The following is a 14,764-nucleotide window of genomic DNA, read 5'->3' on the forward strand; positions in this document are numbered from 1 at the left end:
TGCGGGGTACTGCCTTCGGCACCCATTTATTCTGTTAGAATCCTCTGCCATGTGGGTGGTATTGTGTAACCATTGTCATTCATGGATTGTTTGCTCAGGATGTACTTAGCTCTTCCTGCCTAGGCCAGATTACCTTCATGTCTCCTCCATATTTGCTCACTGTATGGGCTACATTGTTTTTATCTTGTGATTTGTATTTGTATTAATAAAGGTCTTTTTAATAATTATTATGTTTTGTGGGACTTTCACACTCTGCTTCCATGTCTTGTTCCAAGATTCTAAGAATAGAGTGTACAGTGGAGGCCACTACCCAAAATCAAAGGGAAAAGAAGAACACTGTAAAGTTAGAGGCAATTTAGAAGAACAATTAGGTTAGGGACCTAGACACAAAAACATTCTCTAGGCTAAAATATTTACACATTGATGCAGGCAATTACCAAGATCAGACCGATGAAGTTCACTCCAATCGATAGTCAAAGGGTCAGGGAAGGTGGCAGACAGGTAACGAGGTCAAGAAACAAGCCAAGTCAATAATCGGAATGGGCAACTCAGAAGCACACGTTTTCACAGGCAAGAATTTAGAGAAACTTATTGCTCAGGCAAGGATCCCTTAAGTATCTTGGGTAGATTACAGAAGATAAATTTGGCGCACGCTGGCAATTTAGGAGCATTTGAGCATCGGGAGACAGCACTATTAAGTGAATGGCACTGAGTATGTGCCAGTGAACAGACTACAAGAGGAAAGCAGGGAGGCTGGTTCTCTCAATGGGCTGGCAAGAGTGGCCGAGGTGTTGAGCGATCATAAAAGTTATAACAATTTACTCCAAGTATACCAATCCAGGCATGCACATCTTCAAAGAATCAGTGTTCAGCCAACAGATATCGAACATGCATTTTTATCAACAACACCACTGATACCAGCAAGAAATTATGACTTGCTGTTGCAGGAAAAAAGGTTACTACTTCTTTCATGAAGTTAGTTGAGTAGATCAACCACTCCGTAGTGTCCCCCCTAGTTTACCGGTTCCTAAATCTAGCTGACAAAGGATGTGCTTTATATTCACACAGAGGGTTAGTTATAAACCACAGGCTGAGATCCTACAGCGGGAGGTCATGCATCTGCAGGAGAGCCATTCGGAAAAAGAAAAAGGGAAAAACACCAAGAGCTCACGAATTCTAATGAAATGTCCATGGATTCAGGAATTGTTCGATAAGCTGGTCCATAGAGCCGGCAAAAAGGGTGAGGTAGTTGAGATCCACTACCGGAACCATAAAAATTCAGTTCTTTATTGGATTAACATTAAAAAACAAATAAATAAAACAAGCCATGGATGGGACACGAAAAAGCTGTCGAGTTTCGGACAGTAATTTCCCTACTCAGGTATATCTATGAGGGGACACAAAACATCTGACACGATTCGGACAGTAATGTCTCTACTCAGGTATATCTATGAGGGGAGACAAAACATCTGACACGATTCGGACAGTAATGTCTCTGCTCAGGTATATCTATGAGGGGACATGAAACAGCTGACACGTTTCTAACAGTAATGTTCCTACTCAGGTATACCTATGAGGGGACACAAAACATCTGACACGATTCGGACAGTTACGTCTCTGCTCAGGTATATCTATGAGGGGACATGAAACGGCTGACACGTTTCTAACAGTAATGTTCCTAACTCAGGTATATCTATGAGGTAACATGAAACAGCTGACACATTTCTTACAGTAATGTCACTACTCAGGTATATCTATGAGGGAACATGAAACAGCTGACACGTTTCTAACAGTAATGTTCCTACTCAGGTATACCTATGAGGGGACACAAAACACTGATGCGGTTTGGACAGTAATGTCCCCACTCAGGTATATCTATGAGGGGACACAAAACAGCTGATGCATTTCTAACAGTAATGTCACTAATCAGGTATACCTATGAGGGGACACGAAACACTGACACATTTCAGACAGTATAAGGATCTTACTCATAGGTATACCAGAGTAGGGACATTACTGTCCCAAACGCATCAGATGTTTTGTGTCCTCTCATAGGTATACCTGACTAAGGACATTACTGTCTGAAACACGTCAGTGTTTTGTGTCCTCCCCATGGCTTGGTTTGTTTTTAATGTTGAGCCAATAAATAATTGATTTTTATGGTTAAGGTGCTGGATCTCAACTCCCTCACCATTCACCATTAGGAAAAAGGCTCATCCTACTCTTCTTGTTAGCCCTCTCCACCGTACCAGGAACATTACTGAAAAAGTGAGGAGGAAACAAGATTTGGTTCACGCCACCGTCTCAGTTTCTAGGGATGGGAAAAGTGTAGGAGAGCAATATGTGTGAGGCTGTCCTGCTCCAGGATGAAAGAAAGTGATGATACCACCCAGTGCCTGCTGGGGGCACCTTCTTGGTATTGATGCACCCTTTATGTTAATCTGCAAATCTTTTTGTACAATATAAAGAAATATCATATGCAAAAGACAGATGTATTAAACCTGCCCTGTATACTGAATCCCAACTGAGGCATTTTGCGGCTTCAAAGTTATTTGGCTTGTGCCTTCATGACTTTATTAAAGGGGTTTTCTAGTTTTGGAAAACCTCTTTCTCTCGGCTACAGTTTGTTTAAGCACATTTAAAAACAATAAACTGCATCAGGGGGACAGGGTCTTTCCAAAACCAGAAAACCACTTTAGTTTGAAAACAGAGCTGGATAATAGAGTATCCCAGTTATCCCTTTCAGCTGACTGAGGGGAGTGTGTTGACTACAGATTTTTAATAGAGTTCAATGCATAAATCTGGCTACAGTGAGCTCCCCCTAGTGGCAGCTACAGGCAGGCAGAATTTTTGTTCTATGATGGGATGAGCAGGTCCAGTATCTGGAGCTCGTAACAAAAAGACATCTTTAATCAGTACAGAACTTTGGACATATTTTTAGACCTTTTTTTTACATATTTTTGGGCCTACTTTGTGATGCCATATCCATTAAAAGTGTTTTACTAGTATCAACTGCAGCCAACTAGAGAACTGGGGCATTATAAAGTATATACAAGAGAGTGTTGCAACATATAAACATTACAAGGTTGAAATATTTTTTGTCCGGAGTATTAAACAGTATTTTTCATGATTTTTTTTTCCTTTTTTTTTTTAGAACATCTCCATTTATTTTTTCTCTTTTTTATGTCATTTTAGATTAAACAACTACAAACATGAAAGAATGTGGTTAAAAAAGTGTCAATGGTATATATCAAAACCTCTTTTTTTCCATAGCACTCCATGTTAGGTTCTTCAGTTATTTCTTTTGTAAACTTTATGTGAACAATTATACATTGAGAATATTGTGATAAATTGCTTAAAAGATGAGAAAATGTGCTGAGTAAGAGTATAAAATAATTTAAAGTTTGTAAACTTAGTAAAAACAATGTATTTGTACATTTCAACAAAGTCTCTTGTAAACTTGTTCTCCATTTTTATGGTACCTACTTATATATGTAATGTTAATCATATTTCCTAGAAATCTGTGATGTGTTCCATAAATATAATTTATTTCAGAAGTAACTCTTACCTGTGTCCTTGGAAGTCACTGGATGAATGTTTTAGGAAATGTGTGTTGTGACACACTAACTAGCATGTGGAGGAGTAACTGTAGTCACCCTGGGGTTGGTCATTATGGGCGCCGGTGTTTAAGGATCCTTGGCGCTGACCCTTTAACTCCTATAAAGGGATCTGATCATCACATCTAGGAATCACTAGATCACATATCACTGACTAGCAGTAAATGGCTGATAGAGAAAGAGCCAAGTCATTTATGAAAGTCAGACAGAAAGGAGAGGAACCAACTGAAGGCCACGAGAAGATCATGGGTTCAATCATAAAAAGTTCAAATGGCACGAGAATGGTCAGGAACAGTAACTCACCTGTCTCAGCTCCAGGTCTTGCTCCCTTGCACTATAGTCACTACCCTGTGCTGTGGTTCATGCCATGAAGACTTCTGTGACTTCATCACCTAAGGTCTTATAAGGTTTCCCTTGGAAGTTTTGCCCCACTGTTCTGTTCTCTCAGATGCCAATCATCTTTTTAGCAAACTCCTGTTTGTTTTGCTATCATCTGCATCTACTTCCTAGCTCAGACCTGCTGATTAGCTCTTCATCTGCTGTAAGCATAAGGAACTCTTCTCAGGTCCTGTTCCCACTACAAATGCTGTTGCACTTAGTGTATCTTTTCCAGAAGCAAGTATTAACTCTTCCTGTTCATCTTTACTGCCTTTATCCCTGCGAAGGACCACTGATCTTCTGATAGCATACAACTCCATCTTTAACAATGTATTTGCCACAAGTCCAGTACTTACTATACATCTACAGTTCCTGTGTATGTAACTGTGTCTTCTAGTGTTTCCTTCGCCACTGATATGCCTGCTACACTGCATAACTAGCTATCCTGGTCATCACTGATCCACATGCCATCTGACAAGACCTACCCCACTGTGCCCTCGCCATCAGTCCATATTGCTTACATTGACCTCTGGGTTAGAGAATCCACCTCCCCAGGTAAGACCATAATAAAAAACTTACCTTGTGGTCTAAACGCATATTAGTATTCTGGATAAATTGCATACTGCTATTCTGGATAAAATGCCCATTGCCTTTGTTTGTCAGCTATCCTGATTAGCCAACGAGTAAAGCACCGATTAGCCGGGCAGTCGGAACACCAACATAACAATGAATGTGATACCTCAACATTTTCACAGTTTATTGAAAAACTGATGTGACCTGCTTTGGTTGTGTAGATATCAGCTGAGCTCATGTAATGCAATCCTAAATGCTACTGACAATTCAGCAGAATTTTCAAAAAAAGCTGTAGCCATAAACGGTGAGGAACAGTGTCATGGTTCTCAATGGCAAGAGACCGTAGTAAAGCATACAAAAGGACTAGCTCTTGGAAGATGGGAACTCGAGCTGACTGTGAGCTAAACCTACCGCACAACTAACAGTGGCCGGGTAGCGTGCCTACGTTTTATCCCTAGACGCCCAGCGCCAGCCGGAGGACTGACTGACCCTAGCAGAGGAAAATACAGACCTGGCTTACCTCTAGAGAAATTTTCCCCAAAAGGCAGACAGTAGCCCCCACATATATTGTCGGTGATTTTAGAGGAAAATGACATACGAAGTATGAAGATAGGTTTAGCAAATAGAGGTCCGCTTACTAGATAGTAGGAAGACAGAAAAGGGAACTTCACAGTCAGCTGAAAACCCTTTCAAAACACCATCCTGAAATTACTTTAAGACTCTAATATCAACTCATGACACCAGAGTGGCAATTTCAGCTCACAAGAGCTTCCAGCCTCAGAAATATTCAAAAACAGAGAACTGGAACAAAAATGCAAAACAATCTTAGGACTACAAGTCCAACTTAGCTGATAGTAGTCTAGGAGCAGGAACATGCAACAGAAAGGCTTCTGGTAACATTGTTGGCCGGCATAGAAATGACTGAGGAGCAAGGCTAAATAGAAACTCCCACATCCTGATGGAAACAGGTGAACAGAGGAGATGAAGCACACAAGTTCAGTACCACCAGTAACCACCGGGGGAGCCCAGAAACCAAATTCACAACAGTACCCCCCCCTCAAGGAGGGGGCACCGAACCCTCACCAGAACCACCAGGGCGATCAGGATGAGCCCTATGAAAGGCACGGACCAAATCGGAGGCATGAACATCAGAGGCTGTCACCCAAGAATTATCCTCCTGACCGTAGCCCTTCCACTTGACCAAATACTGAAGTCTCCGTCTGGAAACACGGGAGTCCAAGATCTTCTCGACAACGTACTCCAACTCACCCTCAACCAACACCGGAGCAGGAGGCTCAACGGAAGGCACAACCGGTACCTCATACCTGCGCAACAATGACCGATGGAAGACATTATGAATAGAAAAAGATGCAGGGAGGTCCAAACGAAAGGACACAGGGTTAAGAATCTCCAAAATCTTGTACGGGCCAATGAACCGAGGCTTAAACTTAGGAGAAGAAACCTTCATAGGGACAAAACGAGAAGACAACCACACCAAGTCCCCAACACAAAGACGAGGACCAGCACGACGACGGCGGTTGGCAAACTGCTGAGTCTTCTCCTGGGACAACTTCAAATTGTCCACCACATGCCCCCAAATCTGATGCAACCTCTCCACCACAGCATCCACTCCAGGACAATCCGAAGACTCCACCTGACCGGAAGAGAAACGAGGATGAAACCCCGAATTACAGAAGAAAGGAGAAACCAAGGTGGCAGAACTAGCCCGGTTATTGAGGGCAAACTCCGCCAAGGGCAAAAAGGCAACCCAATCATCCTGATCCGCAGACACAAAACACCTCAAATAAGTCTCCAAGGTCTGATTAGTTCGCTCGGTCTGGCCATTAGTCTGAGGATGGAAAGCAGACGAAAAAGACAAATCAATGCCCATCCTAGCACAGAACGCTCGCCAAAATCTAGACACGAATTGGGTTCCCCTGTCAGAAACGATATTCTCCGGAATACCATGCAAGCGAACCACATTTTGAAAAAACAGAGGAACCAGCTCGGATGAGGAAGGCAATTTAGGCAAGGGGACCAAATGGACCATCTTAGAGAAACGGTCACACACCACCCAGATGACAGACATCTTCTGAGAAACAGGGAGATCAGAAATAAAATCCATGGAGATGTGAGTCCAAGGCCTCTTCGGAATAGGCAAAGATAACAACAATCCACTAGCCCGAGAACAACAAGGCTTGGCCCGAGCACAAACATCACAAGACTGCACAAAACCTCGCACATCTCGCGACAGGGAAGGCCACCAGAAGGACCTAGCCACCAAATCCCTGGTACCAAAGATTCCAGGATGACCAGCTAACGCAGAAGAATGGACCTCCGAGATGACTCTACTGGTCCAATCATCCGGAACAAACAGTCTACCAGGCGGGCAACGATCAGGTCTATCCGCCTGAAACTCCTGCAAGACCCGTCGCAAGTCTGGGTAAACAGCAGATAATATCACTCCATCCTTAAGGATACCTGTAGGTTCAGAATTACCAGGGGAATCAGGCTCAAAACTCCTAGAAAGGGCATCCGCCTTCACATTTTTAGAACCCGGTAGGTAAGAAACCACAAAATTAAACCGAGAGAAAAATAACGACCAGCGCGTCTGTCTAGGATTCAGGCGCCTGGCAGACTCAAGATAAATCAAATTCTTGTGGTCGGTCAATACCACCACCTGATGTCTAGCCCCCTCAAGCCAATGACGCCACTCCTCAAAAGCCCACTTCATAGCCAAGAGCTCCCGATTACCAATATCATAATTTCGCTCAGCGGGCGAAAATTTACGAGAAAAGAACGCGCAAGGTCTCATCACGGAGCAGTCGGAACTTTTCTGCGACAAAACCGCCCCAGCTCCGATTTCTGAAGCGTCGACCTCAACCTGAAAAGGAAGAGTAACATCAGGCTGACGCAATACAGGGGCGGAAGAAAAGCGGCGCTTAAGCTCCCGAAAGGCCTCCACAGCAGCAGGGGACCAATCAGCAACATCAGCACCCTTCTTAGTCAAATCAGTCAACGGCTTAGCAACATCAGAAAAACCAGTTATAAATCGATGATAAAAATTAGCAAAGCCCAAAAACTTCTGAAGGCTCTTAAGAGAAGGGGGTTGCGTCCAATCACAAATAGCCTGAACCTTGACAGGGTCCATCTCAATGGAAGAGGGGGAAAAAATGTACCCCAAAAACGAAATCTTTTGAACCCCAAAAACACACTTAGAACCCTTTACACACAAGGAATTAGAGCGCAAAACCTGAAAAACCCTCCTGACCTGTTGGACATGAGAGTGCCAGTCATCCGAAAAAATCAAAATATCATCCAGATACACAATCATAAATTTATCCAAATATTCACGGAAAATGTCATGCATAAAAGACTGAAAGACTGAAGGGGCATTTGAAAGACCAAAAGGCATTACTAAATACTCAAAATGGCCCTCAGGCGTATTAAATGCGGTTTTCCACTCATCCCCCTGCTTAATTCGCACTAAATTATACGCCCCACGAAGATCAATCTTAGAGAACCACTTGGCCCCCTTTATTCGAGCAAACAAATCAGTAAGCAGTGGCAAAGGATACTGATATTTAACCGTGATTTTATTCAAAAGCCGATAATCAATACACGGCCTCAAAGAGCCATCTTTTTTAGATACAAAGAAAAAAACGGCTCCTAAGGGAGATGACGAAGGACGAATATGTCCCTTTTCCAAGGACTCCTTAATATATTCCCGCATAGCAGCATGTTCAGGCACAGATAGATTAAATAAACGACCCTTTGGAAACTTACTGCCCGGAATCAGATCTATAGTACAATCGCAATCTCTGTGCGGAGGTAGTGAACCAAGTTTAGGCTCCTCAAAAACGTCACGATAATCAGATAAAAATTCCGGAATCTCAGAGGGAATAGATGACGAAATGGAAACCAAAGGTACGTCCCCATGAGTCCCCTGACATCCCCAGCTTAACACAGACATTGCTTTCCAGTCGAGGACTGGGTTATGAGATTGCAGCCATGGCAATCCAAGCACCAACACATCATGTAGATTATACAACACAAGGAAGCGAATAATCTCCTGGTGATCCGGATTAATACGCATAGTTACTTGTGTCCAGTATTGTGGTTTATTACTAGCCAATGGCGTGGAGTCAATACCCTTCAGAGGTATAGGAACTTCCAGAGGCTCTAAATTAAACCCACAGCGTTTGGCAAAGGACCAATCCATAAGACTCAAAGCGGCGCCAGAGTCGACATAGGCGTCCGCGGTAATAGACGATAAAGAGCAAATCAGGGTCACAGATAGAATAAACTTAGACTGTAAAGTGCCAATTGAAACAGACGTATCAACCTTCTTAGTACGTTTAGAGCATGCTGATATAACATGAGTTGAATCACCACAATAGAAGCATAACCCATTTTTTCGCCTAAAATTCTGTCGTTCGCTTCTGGACAGAATTCTATCACATTGCATAATCTCTGGCGCCTTCTCAGTAGACACCGCCAAATGGTGCACAGGTTTGCGCTCCCGCAAACGCCGATCAATCTGAATAGCCATTGTCATGGACTCATTCAGACCTGCAGGCACAGGGAACCCCACCATAACATCTTTAATGGCATCAGAGAGACCCTCTCTGAAATTCGCCGCCAGGGCGCACTCATTCCACTGAGTAAGCACAGACCACTTGCGAAATTTTTGGCAGTATATTTCAACCTCATCTTGCCCTTGAGACAGGGCCATCAAGGCTTTTTCAGCCTGAATCTCTAAATGAGGTTCCTCATAAAGCAACCCCAAAGCCAGGAAAAACGCATCCACATTGAGCAACGCAGGATCCCCTGGTGCCAAAGCAAATGCCCAATCCTGAGGGTCGCCCCGGAGCAAGGAAATTACAATCCTGACCTGCTGTGCAGGATCTCCAGCGGAGCGAGATCTCAGAGACAAAAATAATTTACAATTATGTTTGAAATTCTGGAAGCGAGATCTATCCCCGGAGAAAAATTCAGGTAAAGGAATTCTAGGTTCAGATATAGGAGCATGAATTACAAAATCCTGTAAACTTTGAACCTTCATAGCGAGATTATCCAAACCAATAGCTAAACTCTGAGGATCCATTTTAATCAGGTGAAATCAGAACCATTCAAGGATTAGAAGGAGAGAGAGACGAAGGCTGCAGTAAGCAGAGATGCAAGTGAATCAACTAATGAGCAAACTCAGAAAAAAAAAAAAAAATTCTCTGCAGACTTCTTTTCTCTCCTTTCTTCTGCCAATTATTTTAACTCTTGGCCGGCCAAACTGTCATGGTTCTCAATGGCAAGAGACCGTAGTAAAGCATACAAAAGGACTAGCTCTTGGAAGATGGGAACTCGAGCTGACTGTGAGCTAAACCTACCGCACAACTAACAGTGGCCGGGTAGCGTGCCTACGTTTTATCCCTAGACGCCCAGCGCCAGCCGGAGGACTGACTGACCCTAGCAGAGGAAAATACAGACCTGGCTTACCTCTAGAGAAATTTTCCCCAAAAGGCAGACAGTAGCCCCCACATATATTGTCGGTGATTTTAGAGGAAAATGACATACGAAGTATGAAGATAGGTTTAGCAAATAGAGGTCCGCTTACTAGATAGTAGGAAGACAGAAAAGGGAACTTCACAGTCAGCTGAAAACCCTTTCAAAACACCATCCTGAAATTACTTTAAGACTCTAATATCAACTCATGACACCAGAGTGGCAATTTCAGCTCACAAGAGCTTCCAGCCTCAGAAATATTCAAAAACAGAGAACTGGAACAAAAATGCAAAACAATCTTAGGACTACAAGTCCAACTTAGCTGATAGTAGTCTAGGAGCAGGAACATGCAACAGAAAGGCTTCTGGTAACATTGTTGGCCGGCATAGAAATGACTGAGGAGCAAGGCTAAATAGAAACTCCCACATCCTGATGGAAACAGGTGAACAGAGGAGATGAAGCACACAAGTTCAGTACCACCAGTAACCACCGGGGGAGCCCAGAAACCAAATTCACAACAGAACAGACTGTGTAATATAGATAGATAAATGAGTACATGAAAAGTCATTTTTCCAACGTTTTGTTAAAGTTTTTTTTTTATTATTATGAAGATGGTATTTCCCTCAAATAAGGTAATGAAGCGTGAAATGAGGAGCTATATTCCAGTATTTCATCGCCTAATGCCTCATATATATGGAAATGTTGCTCGGTAATATGGAGTCATGGTTGCTTTTGGGATTGATGTTACTGTTAGTATAGTTACATAGTTCGGTTGAAGAAAGACACATGTCCAAGTTCAACTGAGGGATAGGAGAGGCTAAATGGAAGGTACAGCCACAGTCCATGAGCCATCTGCAGGTGCAGGCTAGGCAGTAGGGCAGAGGGTCATGCATCGGATTGGTCCCTCTTAGTGGCGGAATATCAGACATAATACGGTTGGTATGGGCGCCCGGACTCAATAATACCAGCAGACATATAGCTGCCCAAACCCTCCACATTTGCTTAACACTCAGGACTGTCATGATCCAGGCCAGAGTTTGTTTTCTGCTATTCCCTCTCTTAACACCCTCTGCCTCGTTTTGGAGCTGGCTGGGCTTTTTCAGTCCTCTGCAGTCTGCTGGCCAGCATCAGTGATGGTTCATGCTTCTAGGCTAGAGCAGCAGCTGACCAGTATACCCTGGTGATCCTTCTGCCTCTGACTTCCCGTATTTGTGTGAGACCCGTTCCCTATCCTAACTTAGTGTTTGTCTGGTGGTTTTCGTTATGGTGTATGACTCGGCCTGATCTCTGAACCAGGCCTCTTGCTAATTAATAACTAATTTCAGCTCTCCTGATGCTGCCGCATTTTCTATTCTGCTGTTCCACACATTGGGCTCTGCTGCATCTGGTGCTTCCAGCTTTACTTATCCCTTATACAGTTTCCATCCTGCATATCAGCTGTACTGGTCTTCGCTGTTCAAGGTGCTGTTTGTAATGTGTAGCTCTGCTGTATCATCGCCTCCGGTCCGTGCTGCTCATGCTGTCCTGCAGCTATAACAGCTTGGAGATGTCAGTTGGAACTTTTCCCGCTTCATCCGAAAGAGCATTTGTGAGGTCTGACACTGTTGGAGAAGAGGTCGGCCACACAGTCCCTATTTTATTTAATTCCAAAGACGTTGGATGGGGTTGAGGTCCGTTCTCTGGGTGGCCAGTCATGTTCTTCTACACCAAACTCCCACAACCATGTCTGTACATTGTGCACTGGGGACAGTCATAGGCAAAAGAAAACAGCCTTCCCCAAACTGTTCACGCAAAGTTGTAACCACACAATTGCCCAAAATGTTTTGGTATGCTGAGGTAACTATATGAAGAGGGTGAAAATTTACAGGCACCATTAATCCCACAGGAATAAATTCACTGATGAAAGGAAGTGCAATCAGGTAAGGTTGTCTCTATATTTGTAAACTCAGTTACATGTTTCACTGACTAGATTCCTTCATCAAACTGAGAGTCTGCAGATGCATTAAGATTTCCCTTCAGTGGAAATAAGACACTTAGGCCGACGCTTGAAAAACATCCCATAGCATTAACCTCCTCCACCAAACTGTACAGTGGGCACAATGCAGTCAGGGGGTAGTGTTCTCCTGGAATTCAACAAACCCAGACTCCTACATCAGATACAAGATAGAAGTGTGATCCATCACTGCAGAACACGTTTCCTCCAGAGTCCACTGGAGGCGGCTTTACACCACTCCATCCGACGCTCGGCATTGTGCTTGGTGATGTATGACTGCATGTAGCTGCCCGGCCATGAAGCTCCCGGCGGGGGTGCACTGTTTGTACTGATGTTAAGACCACAGGAGATTTTGACTCTGCAGTTATGGGCCAGCAGAGCGTTGGTGGTCTCTACTACGTGGCTGAGTTGCTTTGGTTTGGTTTGGTCAATAATATCACACAGGTGATGGGGAAGATTTAGGAAGAAGAAATGTCATTAATGGACTTGTTACCCTGGTTGCTCCTATACAGGACCGCGCTGGTGTCAGTGAGCTCTTCATCATCAGTCGTTCTGTCACATGTTAGTAAAGGCAAACGGCATGGCGGGGGGGGGGGGCGCAGGTTATGTTTTTGCCATGGTGCTGGATGTTATATGCTGGGAGAAATGGGGCTGGATGTTGTATGCTGGGAGAAATGGTGCTGGATGTTGTATGCTGGGAGAAATGGGGCTGGATGTTGTATGCTGGGAGAAATGGGGCTGGATGTTATATGCTGGGAGAAATGGGGCTGGATGTTGTATACTGGGAGAAATGGGGCTGGATGTTGTATGCTGGGAGAAATGGTGCTGGATGTTGTATGCTGGGAGAAATGGGGCTGGATGTTATATGCTGGGAGAAATGGGGCTGGATGTTATATGCTGGGAGAAATGGGGCTGGATGTTGTATACTGGGAGAAATGGGGCTGGATGTTATATGCTGGGAGAAATGGGGCTGGATGTTGTATGCTGGGAGAAATGGGGCTGGATGTTATATGCTGGGAGAAATGGGTCTGGAATTATATTATATGCTGGGAGAAATGGGGCTGGATGTTATATGCTGGGAGAAATGGGGCTGGATGTTATATGCTGGGAGAAATGGGGCTGGATGTTGTATACTGGGAGAAATGGGGCTGGATGTTGTATACTGGGAGAAATGGGGCTGGATGTTGTATGCTGGGAGAAATTGGGCTGGATGATATACACCTGGGGAAATGGAGTCGGATGGTATACACTGGGGAAATGAGGCTGGAAGGTATACACTGGGGGAAATGGAGTGGGATGGTATACACTGGGGGAAATGAGGCTAGATATTATACACCGGGAGGGGCCCGGGGTGGGAAGGGAAATGGGACTGAATAAAAAATTTGTAGTCAATCATGAAGATGTGTGAGCCAATACTTCTGTTCATATACTGAATATTCAACCCAAGCGGGTCAGTATAGAAGGTAAATGTATAAGTATCTGACTGCTGCTACTACCAACATTTGTTGGAATAGGGTGGTAAAGCTGCCAGTATAAGTGGAATGGCGGTGCACGTGTGAATATGACTCCGGTCACACAGGGAACATTGCGACCACATATCTAGTGATCCGTCAGGGTCCCAGCATTTCAACGCCACATTGATAATACATTTAGTGCTCTTAATTTGCACCTACTATAAAGTGCATTTTATGTGTTCATCGTTTTATGTTCGCCATTGTAGACAGGGTTTACAGCTAATTCATCAATTGTTACTTTTTAAAACGTTGCAAAATTTGATGCAAATGTACCCCAGTCCCCCCATCCTGGAGTCATTTCATGTACGCTAGTTATTTTGACACACATTTTGCGCTGTTTTGTGAAAGGTGGGACTTTTTGTGTTTAAAAGTCGCAATACAAGTCAAGCACAAAATTAAAGGTAACCTGTCGTTTAATTCATGCAGCCCAAACCACGGGCAGCATGGACCACAGCCTGCCTGTATGACTGCAGCCACGTATGTCATTCTCTGAAACTCTCCAGTATTTCAGGGAAAAGTTCCGGCAGGGGATCATGGAGACCAGACTAGTCCGGCTCCACCTCCAGCCGTCTCTTCCCAGCCTGCTTAAGATGATTGACAGGTCTTTCCTTGCATACACAAAAAGAGAGCCCTGTCAATCACCTCCAGAAGCGCTGGGAAGAGCCGGCTGAACGAAGGGCCGGACTAGTCTGGTCTCTGGCTTATCTCTGGATCGTTATAGTACATTTTTTCTGTAGTGATGGAGCGTTTCAGGGGATATTACCTGGCTGCAATCGTATAGCCTGGCTCTGATTCACGCTGCTCGCGATTTGGGCAGTATGAATCAGGTGACAGGTTCCCTTTAATGAGCATTTTTTGATTTTGCCCTAAATTCATGAACTACCTTTTGCCAGTTTAAAGAATTTGGCGAACAAAGTATCAAGGAATGCCTCAAGATGAAAAAGTGACATGAAACAAAGAAAAAACGCAAATAATGGATCGGGCCCCTAAGGGCGATCCTGTTCCTTATGCTGGCAGTAAATGGGGTAAAGTACAAATTATCACTGGAGAGATGAGAGAACTTAAAAGTCCATGGTTCGTACCCGACAGTTAGTGTGCGGTGTTAAATGCTGAACACGGAGACCGCTGCAATGTGCGGAGTTCTGGGGTAAGCCCGCTGCAGAGAGAAAGTTTACAGCTCAAAAGTTGTC

The sequence above is a fragment of the Ranitomeya variabilis genome, chromosome 1, assembly GCF_051348905.1.
Source record: "Ranitomeya variabilis isolate aRanVar5 chromosome 1, aRanVar5.hap1, whole genome shotgun sequence".
In the NCBI taxonomy this organism is placed as follows: Eukaryota; Metazoa; Chordata; class Amphibia; order Anura; family Dendrobatidae; genus Ranitomeya; species Ranitomeya variabilis.